Here is an 11,772-nt window from a genome sequence, read left to right on the forward strand (position 1 = left end):
ATATGTTTTTTCATTTTTTTTTTGAAAGATATTGACTGCCTTTGCTTGATGATTGATGAACCATCATTGGCTTCTGATTGACATCTCCAACACTTCTTGTATGTGTGCGGATGATCGCTTGTGATTGAAACCTTTGTTGTAAGGTGTATTGAAAGATTCTCTTAAAATAGAATGCACAGCCAAATTAACTGAGAACTACCCTGCCCCAGGTTATGATTAAGGTTTTGAAATTTCAAGAAATAAAACTCCTACGCCTTAGGCTCAAAGGGGTTGACGAGGGATTAGCATCCTTATATCTCCACTGTTTAGGAATTGAACAAATGTCTGTACATCTTCAGCATAGTCCGCTCAAAAGCATACTGTATGAGGTTGCGGTATCGTTTTCGTCATCCTCCCTCAAAAGGTATACAGCTTTAGCAAGAGTTGAGTAGACACAAAACATATGCAAAGTAAATACGCAATTTAAAATGAGTGATAACGAAATAATGTATTCACGACAAACATATGCAATGCACTGATGATAATTATTAAAACAGATAATGTCTATCATGATTCGAATGTTTAAACAAACAGAATAGAAATTGCAAATGAAAGTAAAGCTAATGATTAAAAGGTCATCCACTTCAGACATTAGTTAGTCTTGTCGTGACTAGGCATAGGAGCGGTGATCACAAAAGGAGTTCTCAGATTGTTGAATTCAATTTCTCCAGCATCGATCATGTCTTGAATCTTGTTTTTCAATGACCAACAGCTATTTGTATCATGACCAGGACTATCAGAGTGATATGCACACCTCACATTAGGATTATAGCTACGAGCAGAAGTACTAGGATTCTTAGGGGGATCCTTTAAAGTGATCAACTCCGACTTTAGTAGGTGTTGTAATGCTAGAGCCAATGACATATTGATCTTTGTGAATTGGCACTTAGGTACATCTGGCTCGCGTCGTTGTTGTGGAACTGGTGTAGAGATCAAAATTGTCCCCACAGATTGGTTTTGTTCATTGCGACCTTTCCGGTTGTGCTCAGCATTAGTCAGGTGAGGTTCGGGTCATACATTTAGACCATATGTGATAGAGGAAGTCAGAGCAAATAGACCATATATATTGAGGGACATCAGAACTAGTCGTACATTTAGACCTTATCTGTTGAAGGATGTCAGAACGAGTTACTCATTAAACTATATCTGCAGAGGAATGTCAGAACGAGTCATACATTGGACCATATCTGAGGAGGAATATCAGAATGATCCATACATTAGACCATATCTGAAGAGGATTAGCAGAACGAGTCGTACATTAGACCATATCTGTTGAGGAATAGCAGAACGAGTCGTACATTAGACCATATCTGTTGGAATGTCAGAACGAGTCATACATTGGACCATATCTGAGGAGGAATATCAGAATGATCCATACATTAGACCATATCTGAAGAGGATTAGCAGAACGAGTCGTACATTAGACCATATCTGTTGAGGAATAGCAGAACGAGTCGTACATTAGACCATATCTGTTGGAATGTCAGAACGAGTCATACATTGGACCATATCTGAGGAAGGATATCAGAACGAGTTTATTCATTAAACCATATCTGAAGGAGAATACCAGAACGAGTCATACATTAAACCATATCTGATGAATAATGCCAGAACGAGTCATACATTTAGACCATATCTGACTGGAAATACCGGAACGGGTCGTACATTAGACCATATCTGATAGATAATGCTTGCTTGTTAGAGTCGATGAGTTTTTTGACGAAGTTTTGGAATGTAGAAGGGCTTGTCAGAATGAATCTCCAGCTCGATTATATCTGAGAGGAATGATTGTCGAGGCGGAACCTGAAAACAAAGTTAGAAATATGCAATGTCATGAATGCAAATGAAATGTTTTCAAGGATCTTTAAGGAATTTAGATAGCAACATTGGAAAGTGATTTGGTCGCATCTTTGTCTGAAGAAATCTGAACTTTGTCTTTGAACGTCTTTCTTTGAGAATCAAGCTCACCATATCGAGTGGGTCATCGCCTCTGATTCGAGATACTTCTGAATTTGAAAGTATATGGCTAGAGGAAAATAAATCCTCTTGCCCCTTGATAGGTAATGTGTCTCTGAATTGGAAGGTATGCGGCCAGAGGAAAATAAATCCTCTTGCCCCTTGATTTGAAATTCGGTCCTTGATAAGAGTACCTAAAATTGTGCGCCCTAAATCTCTAAGATCCTTGAAAGGGTTAGTTGATCATCTTATGCTTATGATGTCATGATGTCATGATGTTATGCAAATGCAGTTCATTAGTCATGGTGTGAGATAGTAAGGACAAACAAGTCCTTTCAATAAAACCTGCGAGGAAATGAAGGTTAGTAGTAAACACGAACAAGTCACACAAGTCACACAATTTTTGGCTTAAGGCTTGCATGGAGTCTGATCGGGTGTCCTTCCCAAGGATATTTCTATGGATAAGGAGATTTCAGCAACGGGTTCTACCAAGTGACTCAGAATTGTCAGCCCTCCTAAAGCACCCTTGAACATGATACATACATACCATGCAATGATACTTTGAGAAAGAACCTATCTGAGTTGTAGTATCGGGTAGCGACTATGCTCTCAACATACATCAAGAGTAGTCCCCCCACTACGTTCCTAAAAGTCAGGATGGGTTAAAGGCAACTAAAGGTCCTTAAGCTCCGACTCACCCACAGACATCGGCACGAACCTCCCTCATACAAGAGAAGCATGCAAACACCCATGGAGGCCTAACTTAAGCGTGAACTCTCATATTGACCAATCCCAAGCATACACAAGGGAGGTCGCCATGACTATGCCACTTCCTATCTTAGATGTACTTGAATCCGGGAATAGGATTCGTCCTTCAGTTAATTCCCAAAACGCCCCTGAAAAATAAAACAAACAAAGCAAACAATTTAAAATGAATCCTAAACTTTTAAGGTAACCCCTCTTAATCGAAATTTCCCCAGCAGAGTCGCCAGTTCTGTAATACGGTGAACTGACTTTTTAATAATCGGAATGTCGCGGTAAGCAAGAGTCGCCACCGACTTTTATTTTATCCAAACTAAATCAGAAAGGCAAAAAGAAACAGAAAAAACCTTTTTTAAAGAAATCTAAGTTCGGGGGGTAATTTATGCAAAGGGAAGGTGTAAGGCACCCTTTGCATCCATGGTTTTCCATGGGCTCTTAATTGCTTTGCTTGCTCGTTTGTTTAGAAAATGTAGATGAAAGAGATAGGGACTTTAGCTTGTGAATAAGCGTTGCCCTTTTGAAAAATTATGAGAAAGAATATAATAAAAAGGTTTGAGCATTGCAAGGCAATTAGGGGCAATTACCTTAAACTCAGATGATAGGTCTCTTTTTTTCCTTTCAGAATGAAAGGGTCTATCCTTGCCATAAAGAGGGCAGGAAGCCTTTCGTTTGGAGGTTGAAGGGTCATCGAAGCATCCTTTGCCATAAGACTATCCCATGCCATAGAAGGGCAGGTAGTCTAAGGCAAGGATCAGAATAAGCCATTTTCGTAGGCAGCCAGAAGATACCTCAGCCTTTTCGTAGGCAACATCCGAGGGTCTAGGTCATTTGTGTATCGAAGGCAGCATCATTAGGGTCGTGACCTTTTTATCGAGGCAGCATGGCTGAGGTATCCTCGTATTCGAGGGACATGGCTTATTCTGCAAAAAAACACAAAGGCAACAGGCAACAAGGCAACAAGGCAACAGAGAGGGTTACCCAAAAGCGTGCGTGTGTGCACCAATCACGTGATTATGTTCAGTTATGTTATCTTATAAAATTACGTGATGCTAATTCAATTAATAAGTTGCACTCCCTATAATTACTAACCACACAATAATATAACAATAATAATGGGGAAGGGAAATTGTAACCAGCGGAGGAGAGGGGAATTGAAACCAGCGGGATATAAAAATAAAAGGCAAAAGGTTTAACACAAGTAATAATTTGTGAATAGGGTTTAGGGTTACCAATACTCGTAGCTTTGGCAGTTGACAAACCCTGAAAATTGGAAAAGAAAGAATAAACAGAGGGGTGAGTGCATTATCGGTTCGGAGGCAAATGAGGTTAACCTTAATAAAATAAAAGATAAATAAATTAATAATGAATGATAAATAATACTTAGCTTTGATTTGGATTTGATCTGATATGGTTGGTTAGAGTCGGAGGAAACCTCGGGGGTAACCCTGAAAAGACAAAGCAGAAAGAGAGGGAGTGAATGTATGCACAGTTCAGAAATATAAGGACAAACCCTAAAATTAAAAAGGAAACAGAATAGACATCGAATAAATAAAATACTTAGCTTTTATATTTTGATCGGGCGTGTTATCGGAGTGAACCATGTTGATAACCCTGAAAGGCAAGGCACAAAAAGATTTTTAGTGTATGAATGAACTAAAGACAAACCTCACAAACCTTCATCAAGGCACATGTTAACCCTGATTAATAGAATAATAAACTAATCGAAGTAATATCAAGGTTACGGAGAAAAATCGAGAGTTCGAATCAATATATGTCAATTAAATAATTATTGGATGTAATCCTAATTATTTAATTGATAAAAAAAAAGTTTATTTGAAGATAATATCGAATTTTAAATGACAATAAAACACTTACGAATAAAATTATGAAAACTCGTACTTGTGACAAAATAAATAATTGTAAAATTATTATAAAGGAAATTAAGTTATAAAATAAAAGTAATTAAATAATTAAAATAGTAAGGAAAACAAAAACAAAAGAAATATAATTAAAATAAAAAAAAAATTAGAAAAAAGACTTAGCTGATCCTGCATGGATGACCTCTGAAGGTGCGTGATGCTCCTGCGTTCCGCATGCGTTGGATCCTGGGTAGAGATGCATCCGATGGCCAGGCATGAAGGAAGCATCACGCTCATGTGGGCTGGCGTGTACATGATCTGTCAGTTGAGAATTGGTAGGAAAAATAATGGCGAGAGTGAGAGTCGAACTCGCGTCCCCAACATTACCAACGCTAGTGCATCACCATCCCTGCCATGTTCACGTATTGAATATCAAATGCAACTAATTTTATATATCAAAACAAAATATTCAGAAAATCAATTGAAGCCACGCGCGCCCTTCTTTCTCCTTCTTCTTCGTTCAATCATTCTGCAGAGTCTTTTTAGACTCAGTTTTATACCCCTGCAAAAATCAAATTTCAACAAACATGGATGATAAACAAAAACCGAAGTCACGGTCTGACTCGAAATCAATCCCTGAGCATAGTGGTAACACTAATTTGGCCTAATTCCTCCTGAATACAGAATTCCCCAAAATCAATCTCTAAACCCTAACCATGGTGGTATACTTATCCTGCAACAAAACTTCAATCAAATAACCCAGATAGCTTGCAAACGACCTTATAAACACAATTATATATTCAAAAACGGTTTATGATGCGCCCATGAATGGATACGAGTTTGAAATTTTTTGATACGAAAACGTAAATACAGAGGTACGCTTCAACGTCTTTTGGTTGATGATGAGGGATGATAAACGTTCCGGAGACACCAAGGATTTGATTAGGCTGCGTGGGCTGTTCTAAATCGATTTAAAACTTGATCCAATTTCTCTTCTTGATTCACGATTTGACAAGTTTGGAACCTGGTTTTTTGTTTGCAGACAATCCTTGTGAAAAAATTCCTCCTCTTTCTGAGCGTAATTCTTGTGTATATATATGGCAGGGTTTTCTAGGTTTCAAGGATATGGGCTTTCCAAAATATTAGATGGGCTTTATAACATTAGTAAGAAAATAATACAACTAAAGAATGCAAAAAGGATTTTAATAATTTTAATTAAGAATTCAACTTAATTGAATTAAAAATTAAATTTAATAAAATCATGCAAGATTTAATAAAATTGTAAAATGACATATGAAGTGAATATATATTATTATTATTTTTTTTTATTTTTTGGAATGAATGCAAAGATATGCATATTCAGTAGAAGTAAACTCAGGAGGGCAAATTTTGGGGTATGACAGTTACAAAATCCAAAACATAAAAACCTAAAACAAACCACCTCCTAGTTGATCCTTTGATCTAAACCCTCTAGGGGCAACATGGGCAAGCTTTCTGCCTCGAACATGTCCATGGATCCAGAGTTACGCATCCTCCTTAATATTCCCTTTTTAAGGAATATGTAAGATAAGAGCCTTCCATATGGAAGACACGTTACGACCCCTTGACGAGCAGCAGCCATAGAAACTGCTTCAACAAGCCCTTTGAAAATCATTAAAGGGAAGTTGATTTTCTTCCCACGGAGGGCACAAAGGATAAATTCCAAATCCTCCACCATGATGCTGTTTTGATCATGGTTTCGTGGATGAAAGTTGCTCACGAGAAGTTGATGCCAAACCCTAATGACCTTGGCGCTGAAAGGATCGTTATCCATAAGAGTCCTCAACAGAAGATGAGTAGTCATGTTGAAGCTATTGTCATCAAAAGTCTCACCAGAGTTATTGCATCTCATCAGGTTAGAGATGGTGGAGGGAGTGATTCTAATATGGGAACTTCGAACCTCAGAGACTATAGTGGTTCTGGCTTCCGGATCTATGCGTAGAGACGCAAACATCCAAAAGTCTGCTAACATGTTGGGATAAACAGGTCCCTCTAGGATTTCATAGTTGAAATCAAGTTCTTGGTTAGCAAAAAGGGCACTGATGCTTATGAAGTTTTCCTCAAGTTCTTCTTCAGAGAGTTTGAACTCCTTTTTTATGCAAGCCCTAATGTTATTGTATGTGAGGGGTAGTGCCATGTGGAGAAGAGAAGTTTGAAAAGGGTTTTTCTGACTCTGTGTTTGAGAGAATGCAAGAAGAGAAACGAAGTTTTGGACAAGAATTTTGAAGCCAGACATGAAGAAAGAAGTATAATGCTAATCCTTTATATAGACCTGGGGCAATAAAGGAACAGTTCAATTTTAATGATTGATTAGACTGCGTTTGGTATTCCAAAGAGAAGTTATGGCTTCCGCCGTTTCCCGCCCTTGGAAGTTGAGATGTAATCATGAATAACTGGTGCACGCACGTCTCAAAGAGACGTTTTGAAGAAAGTGACGTCATCACTTAATGATGGTTACGGCTAAGGGAGTAGAAACGTCAAGTCTAGTCTAAAAGGTTTGCGAAGGATAGTCAGGTCACGTGCTTACATTTATTAAGATTACTGTGGCAATAAAAATATATTTTGGCAAGCTTTGAAGAATTGCTAGAGTGCTACTCATGACTATTGCAAAATGAAATAAGTGGGTAAATTGACAGACAAAAGTTGCACATATATAGATATTCCTGGAGGAATGTGATTAAAAAACAAAATAAGTGCGCATTACAAAAAGAGAGTACAAGGTTCGAAGCAACTAATTAAAATCCCTAGGAAGATTATCTTTTATCTTCGAATACTGAGTTTCCCATGAAGACATACGAAGATCAAGCAATGCCCGTTGTCTCTTTAGTTCTTCAATTTCTGGCACTAGCTTATGTGCAGCCTCGAAGTGTTGGATCCCTGACTGCGCCACTTCAGTTAATTCCTGCTGATTGGTTTGCTGAATTGTTGCCTGACGAGATTCAGCTTCTTTTATCTTCTCTTCGAGCTTAGTAATTTCCTGCTTCCAGGATTTGATATTCTGCTCACATTCGTCATACTCTTTTTGTTTCTCTGAGCATTTAAGCTTAAGGGCGTCACCCTTTTTGGTTGCATCAATAGCAGCTTTCCAAGAAGAACTATGAGAAGCCACCTTTGTAGTAAGTTGTTCATCAACATTTCGCTTTCGAAGAATGTTTGACTGAAGCTGTTCGATCAAAGAACCCAGCAAAACAATCACCTCTGAGACTTCTTTGGAAACCAGAAATAGATCCACCTTCTTCAAAAGTTGGTTTAAGCTATGACATTTGGTAGGGTCCTTACTTAGAACTTCAACAAGGTTGGTTTCAAAGAACTTTTCCTTTATCTGATGAAGAAGACTAGGAATATCATCTTTGTCACCAGACTCCGCTTGAACAGTTGAAGAAGCTTCGAGCCCAAGAGGCGAAATGCTATCAATATTCATCATGGCCTTGAGGAAGTTGAGAGGATCAGTTTGTTTAAGTTGCTCCAATTCTGAAGGGGTAGGCTTCGCTGGGGCAGGCGTCGAAGTAGTTTCAGGAGAAAATATGGTCCCAAAGGATGAAGTCTCGTGAGGACCAAATGTGGCTAATTTGGAAGTTTCCTCCATAGCATCTTGTTCAGATTCAGTATCCTCACTGTCAGTTGGGTGTCCAGCTGCATTGTTACTACCTGAACATTGACGATCTGCTCCCATATTTTCGCTTTTGTGGGTAGGAGGAGAATCATCATTTGAATGGCTTTCTTCAACTGGCATAGTAGGAATAATGGTTGCTAGGGGCTGAGCGTCTTCGACAACTGGCGAAAGCACGTGAGATTTGTCTGCATTGAGTAATTAGAACACATTATGATGGGAAGATTGCAAGAAATCTGTTTGTCATAAGAAAGAACATGCACTTACCTTGGAGATTATCAAGGTCGATGGTGAGGTTGAAGGCTTTGAGATCAGAAGTGGCTGTGCCAACATCATCCTATAATCATAAGGTAAAATGTTAACTTAATTGTTTAAGTTAAAAATTATAGAGATGATTATGTTGTGAAATCCAAATACCTTGGTTGGAATGTTATCTGGACTCGAGTTGTGGCTCTCTACAACGAGGACATTACTAGCGGCTTTCAGGGGTGACTCTTCAGAAGACACTTTATCACTTGGCGAAGTAATCTTCGAAGAACCAGACCCCTTTTCTTTGCCTGAAGGAGTGACAGTCTTCTGTCTTTTCTTGTGTCCTTGCCTGGTGCGAGGAGGAGATTTGTCTTCATCGTCTGAAACAACTGTTTGAGAAGCTTTTCGCTTCGAATGTACCGGAGGTTTCGAAGTCTGGAGAATATAAATTGAACAAAGTAAGTACTATCCACATAAATATATAAGTTGGAATATAAAATGCATATGTACCGTGGGTTTCTTGCCGGTCGTGGTAGAATCACTCCTACTTGTCTTGTTGCTCTTCGAAACTCCAGAATCCTTTTGTACAGCGGCTTCTTTGATCTTTCTCTTTCGAGCAACGGCTGTAGTTGAAACTGGAATCAGTATTTCTGCGAAAAAAAGAAAAGTTAGTCGAAAGTTTTCCAAACCCAAACCTTCAGGTATTGGAGTCAAGACACGAACATGTTCAAGATCTATATGAAGATGTCCTTTGAAAGTATCCAGGGTATGCTTAGTCGGGACCACTCGTTCAGCGCGTTTTTAGTGCTTTCCTGAAGAATTTTAAAAGCGTTCCCACACACAAACCAGTCTGGGAAAGGAGGGCTTAAAGCCACACCAAAATCAGCACTTGGCAGTGGAGGGAATTTTGGAGGATTAAGTTTGAAAGCCACTTCATAACGCAGTTTTGGTCGAACAGACGAGGGGAGTTTCAACTTATCCAGTTTAACAGAAAAATTTTCGCGTAAAATGACTGCAGCTTCACGATGTCATACCCCAAAATTTGCCCATACTATTTCTCTTATACAAAGTCAAATTAGTACATAAAGCTCCAGGACACACTCTCCTATGCAAGGCTCTGAAACTAGGGTTTGGTCTACTCAAAGGGAAATCAATGAATCAATGACTCCAAGGCATCTCATATGGCTCAATATATATCACATCATCTCCATGACAAGTATCAAGCCTCATCTCATAGAATTGGTCACTCAATTGTTCAGAAAGTCAACAGTCGACTAGGTTAACCTAAAAGTCAACTGTGGTCAAAGTAAAGTCAAAACTCCTGATTTTTTGGCAAGATCCTCATAGTGAAGTATCATTCACCATTTGATCAAAAATTAATCATGGTTCATCAAGGAAAGATCAAAAGTCAACAAATCAAAAAGTTTCTAAATTAGGGTTTTGCATAGGAAAAGTCAACTGAACTTTGACCAGCCATAACTTTCACATGGAACATCAGAAATTTCCCATCCAAAGCTCATGTTGAAGGAAATTTGATTCTCTACAAAATTGTCTCATGCCAAGTCCAAAAATGCTTCATTTGAGAGATACGGACCAAAACATTATAGGTCCTTTCCAAAAGTCAACAAAAAGACACTTTTTTCAAAAAGACATAAAATGAGCATGGAAAATAATTTTGATATGAGACCAAAGATACTGGTTAGAGGACTCTCTAAGGTTTCTAAAAAGTCCTAGAACACCTCCATATCCCAAAAATTGAGGGAGATAGGTCTTGTTAAAGTTGGACTATTTTGGAGGGAAAAATGTGAAAGAATTTGAATACTTTTGCAAATAGGCCCAAGTTATTTTGGTTCAATCTTGATCCACAAGTCACCCAAGGCCCCAAGTTCCAATACCACGAATTTTTAACATTTATTTAATTTTATATGAATTTTTTTATTCATTGAAAGTTAATATAAATCAAAAAATTCAAGGGAAAATCAAAGATTTGATTTTTCTCCTAATTACAATCATCACCAATCATCAAAATATTCATTAATTGCTACAAAATTCGTGCAAGAGTTAAATGATGAAAAAATATTGAGTTTGGCCATAATTAGAAATATCTTATTCAAGCTCCAAATCAAATTTCCAAAAAAATTGATTCTCAAGGATTTTCTTCACAATTATCAACCCTAAGCAATCACTACATATACATAAACCACTCCAGATGTTAGGGTTACGAATTTGCAGCCATAGCACACCAAACCCGAGTTCAAAATCCTTCAAAAAACTCAAACTTCAATACTGAGATTCAAGCCGATTCAGGTGTTACAAGCGATCTCAATTCACTCCTTGATCATCACTGAAAGGTTCCCAACCGTTTTCGAGTCACAAATCATCAAGAATCGAGCACTGTAAGTCATTCTTGGCCGTTTCTTAAATTGACTCGATCCTATGTGTTCATGCATCCATTCTTAAATCTAATTGCATATTCATGTTTAGAATGTTTTGTTCATCGTTTCTGGATGATTTGGCGCGTTATTATGTTGTTACGAGCATGATGCCATATTAGGGCATAAAGCTCCAATTTGGGGTTTTTGTAAACAAGCAAAATTAGGTTTAATCAGGTCCATGACTGGATTAGCAAGGCTTAAACGGTTCGTTCCATGTATGTGCGAAAAATTTTCTTGTCGTTTTGGTCCTGTTCGCTATTTTCCACAGGTGTTAAAAGCGAAGCTTTTATAGCGCGTATGGAATAAGCGGTGTAAAAAACGCTAGTTGCAGAAGTTAGATGAAGAAGATGATCACGTGGAGGCGTCCTATTGGCCAGTATATGGCGCGCGTTTTAATTTGAAATAAGGAGATCCCATGTTTTAAGACGCACAGCAGCATGGTGCTCCCTCATCATCATAGCCGTCCGTCTGATTCACTAATGGATCCAACGCTGCCAGGCCTGAAGGCGCATCATACACTTCCCACGCTTGCCACACATGATCAAGATGAGTATTTTCCAATTTTTTATTATTATTATTAATTGCATAACTCTATTATAATTATTTATATATATGTTTATATATCTTTAAATTTTTTTTATATAACAATAATATATGTCCTCTTACTCTAAAAATTTCTTTTATATAATAATTTTATTTATTTATTTATTTATTTTATTTCTTATATTATATTTATATTATTTATTTTATATTAACTATATTTATTTATTTAAATCATTTTAATTAGATTATTTATTTTAGTATTTTCAATAATCCACATATA

This window comes from Vicia villosa, linkage group LG2 (genome assembly GCF_029867415.1).
Source record: "Vicia villosa cultivar HV-30 ecotype Madison, WI linkage group LG2, Vvil1.0, whole genome shotgun sequence".
Lineage (NCBI taxonomy): Eukaryota > Viridiplantae > Streptophyta > Magnoliopsida > Fabales > Fabaceae > Vicia > Vicia villosa.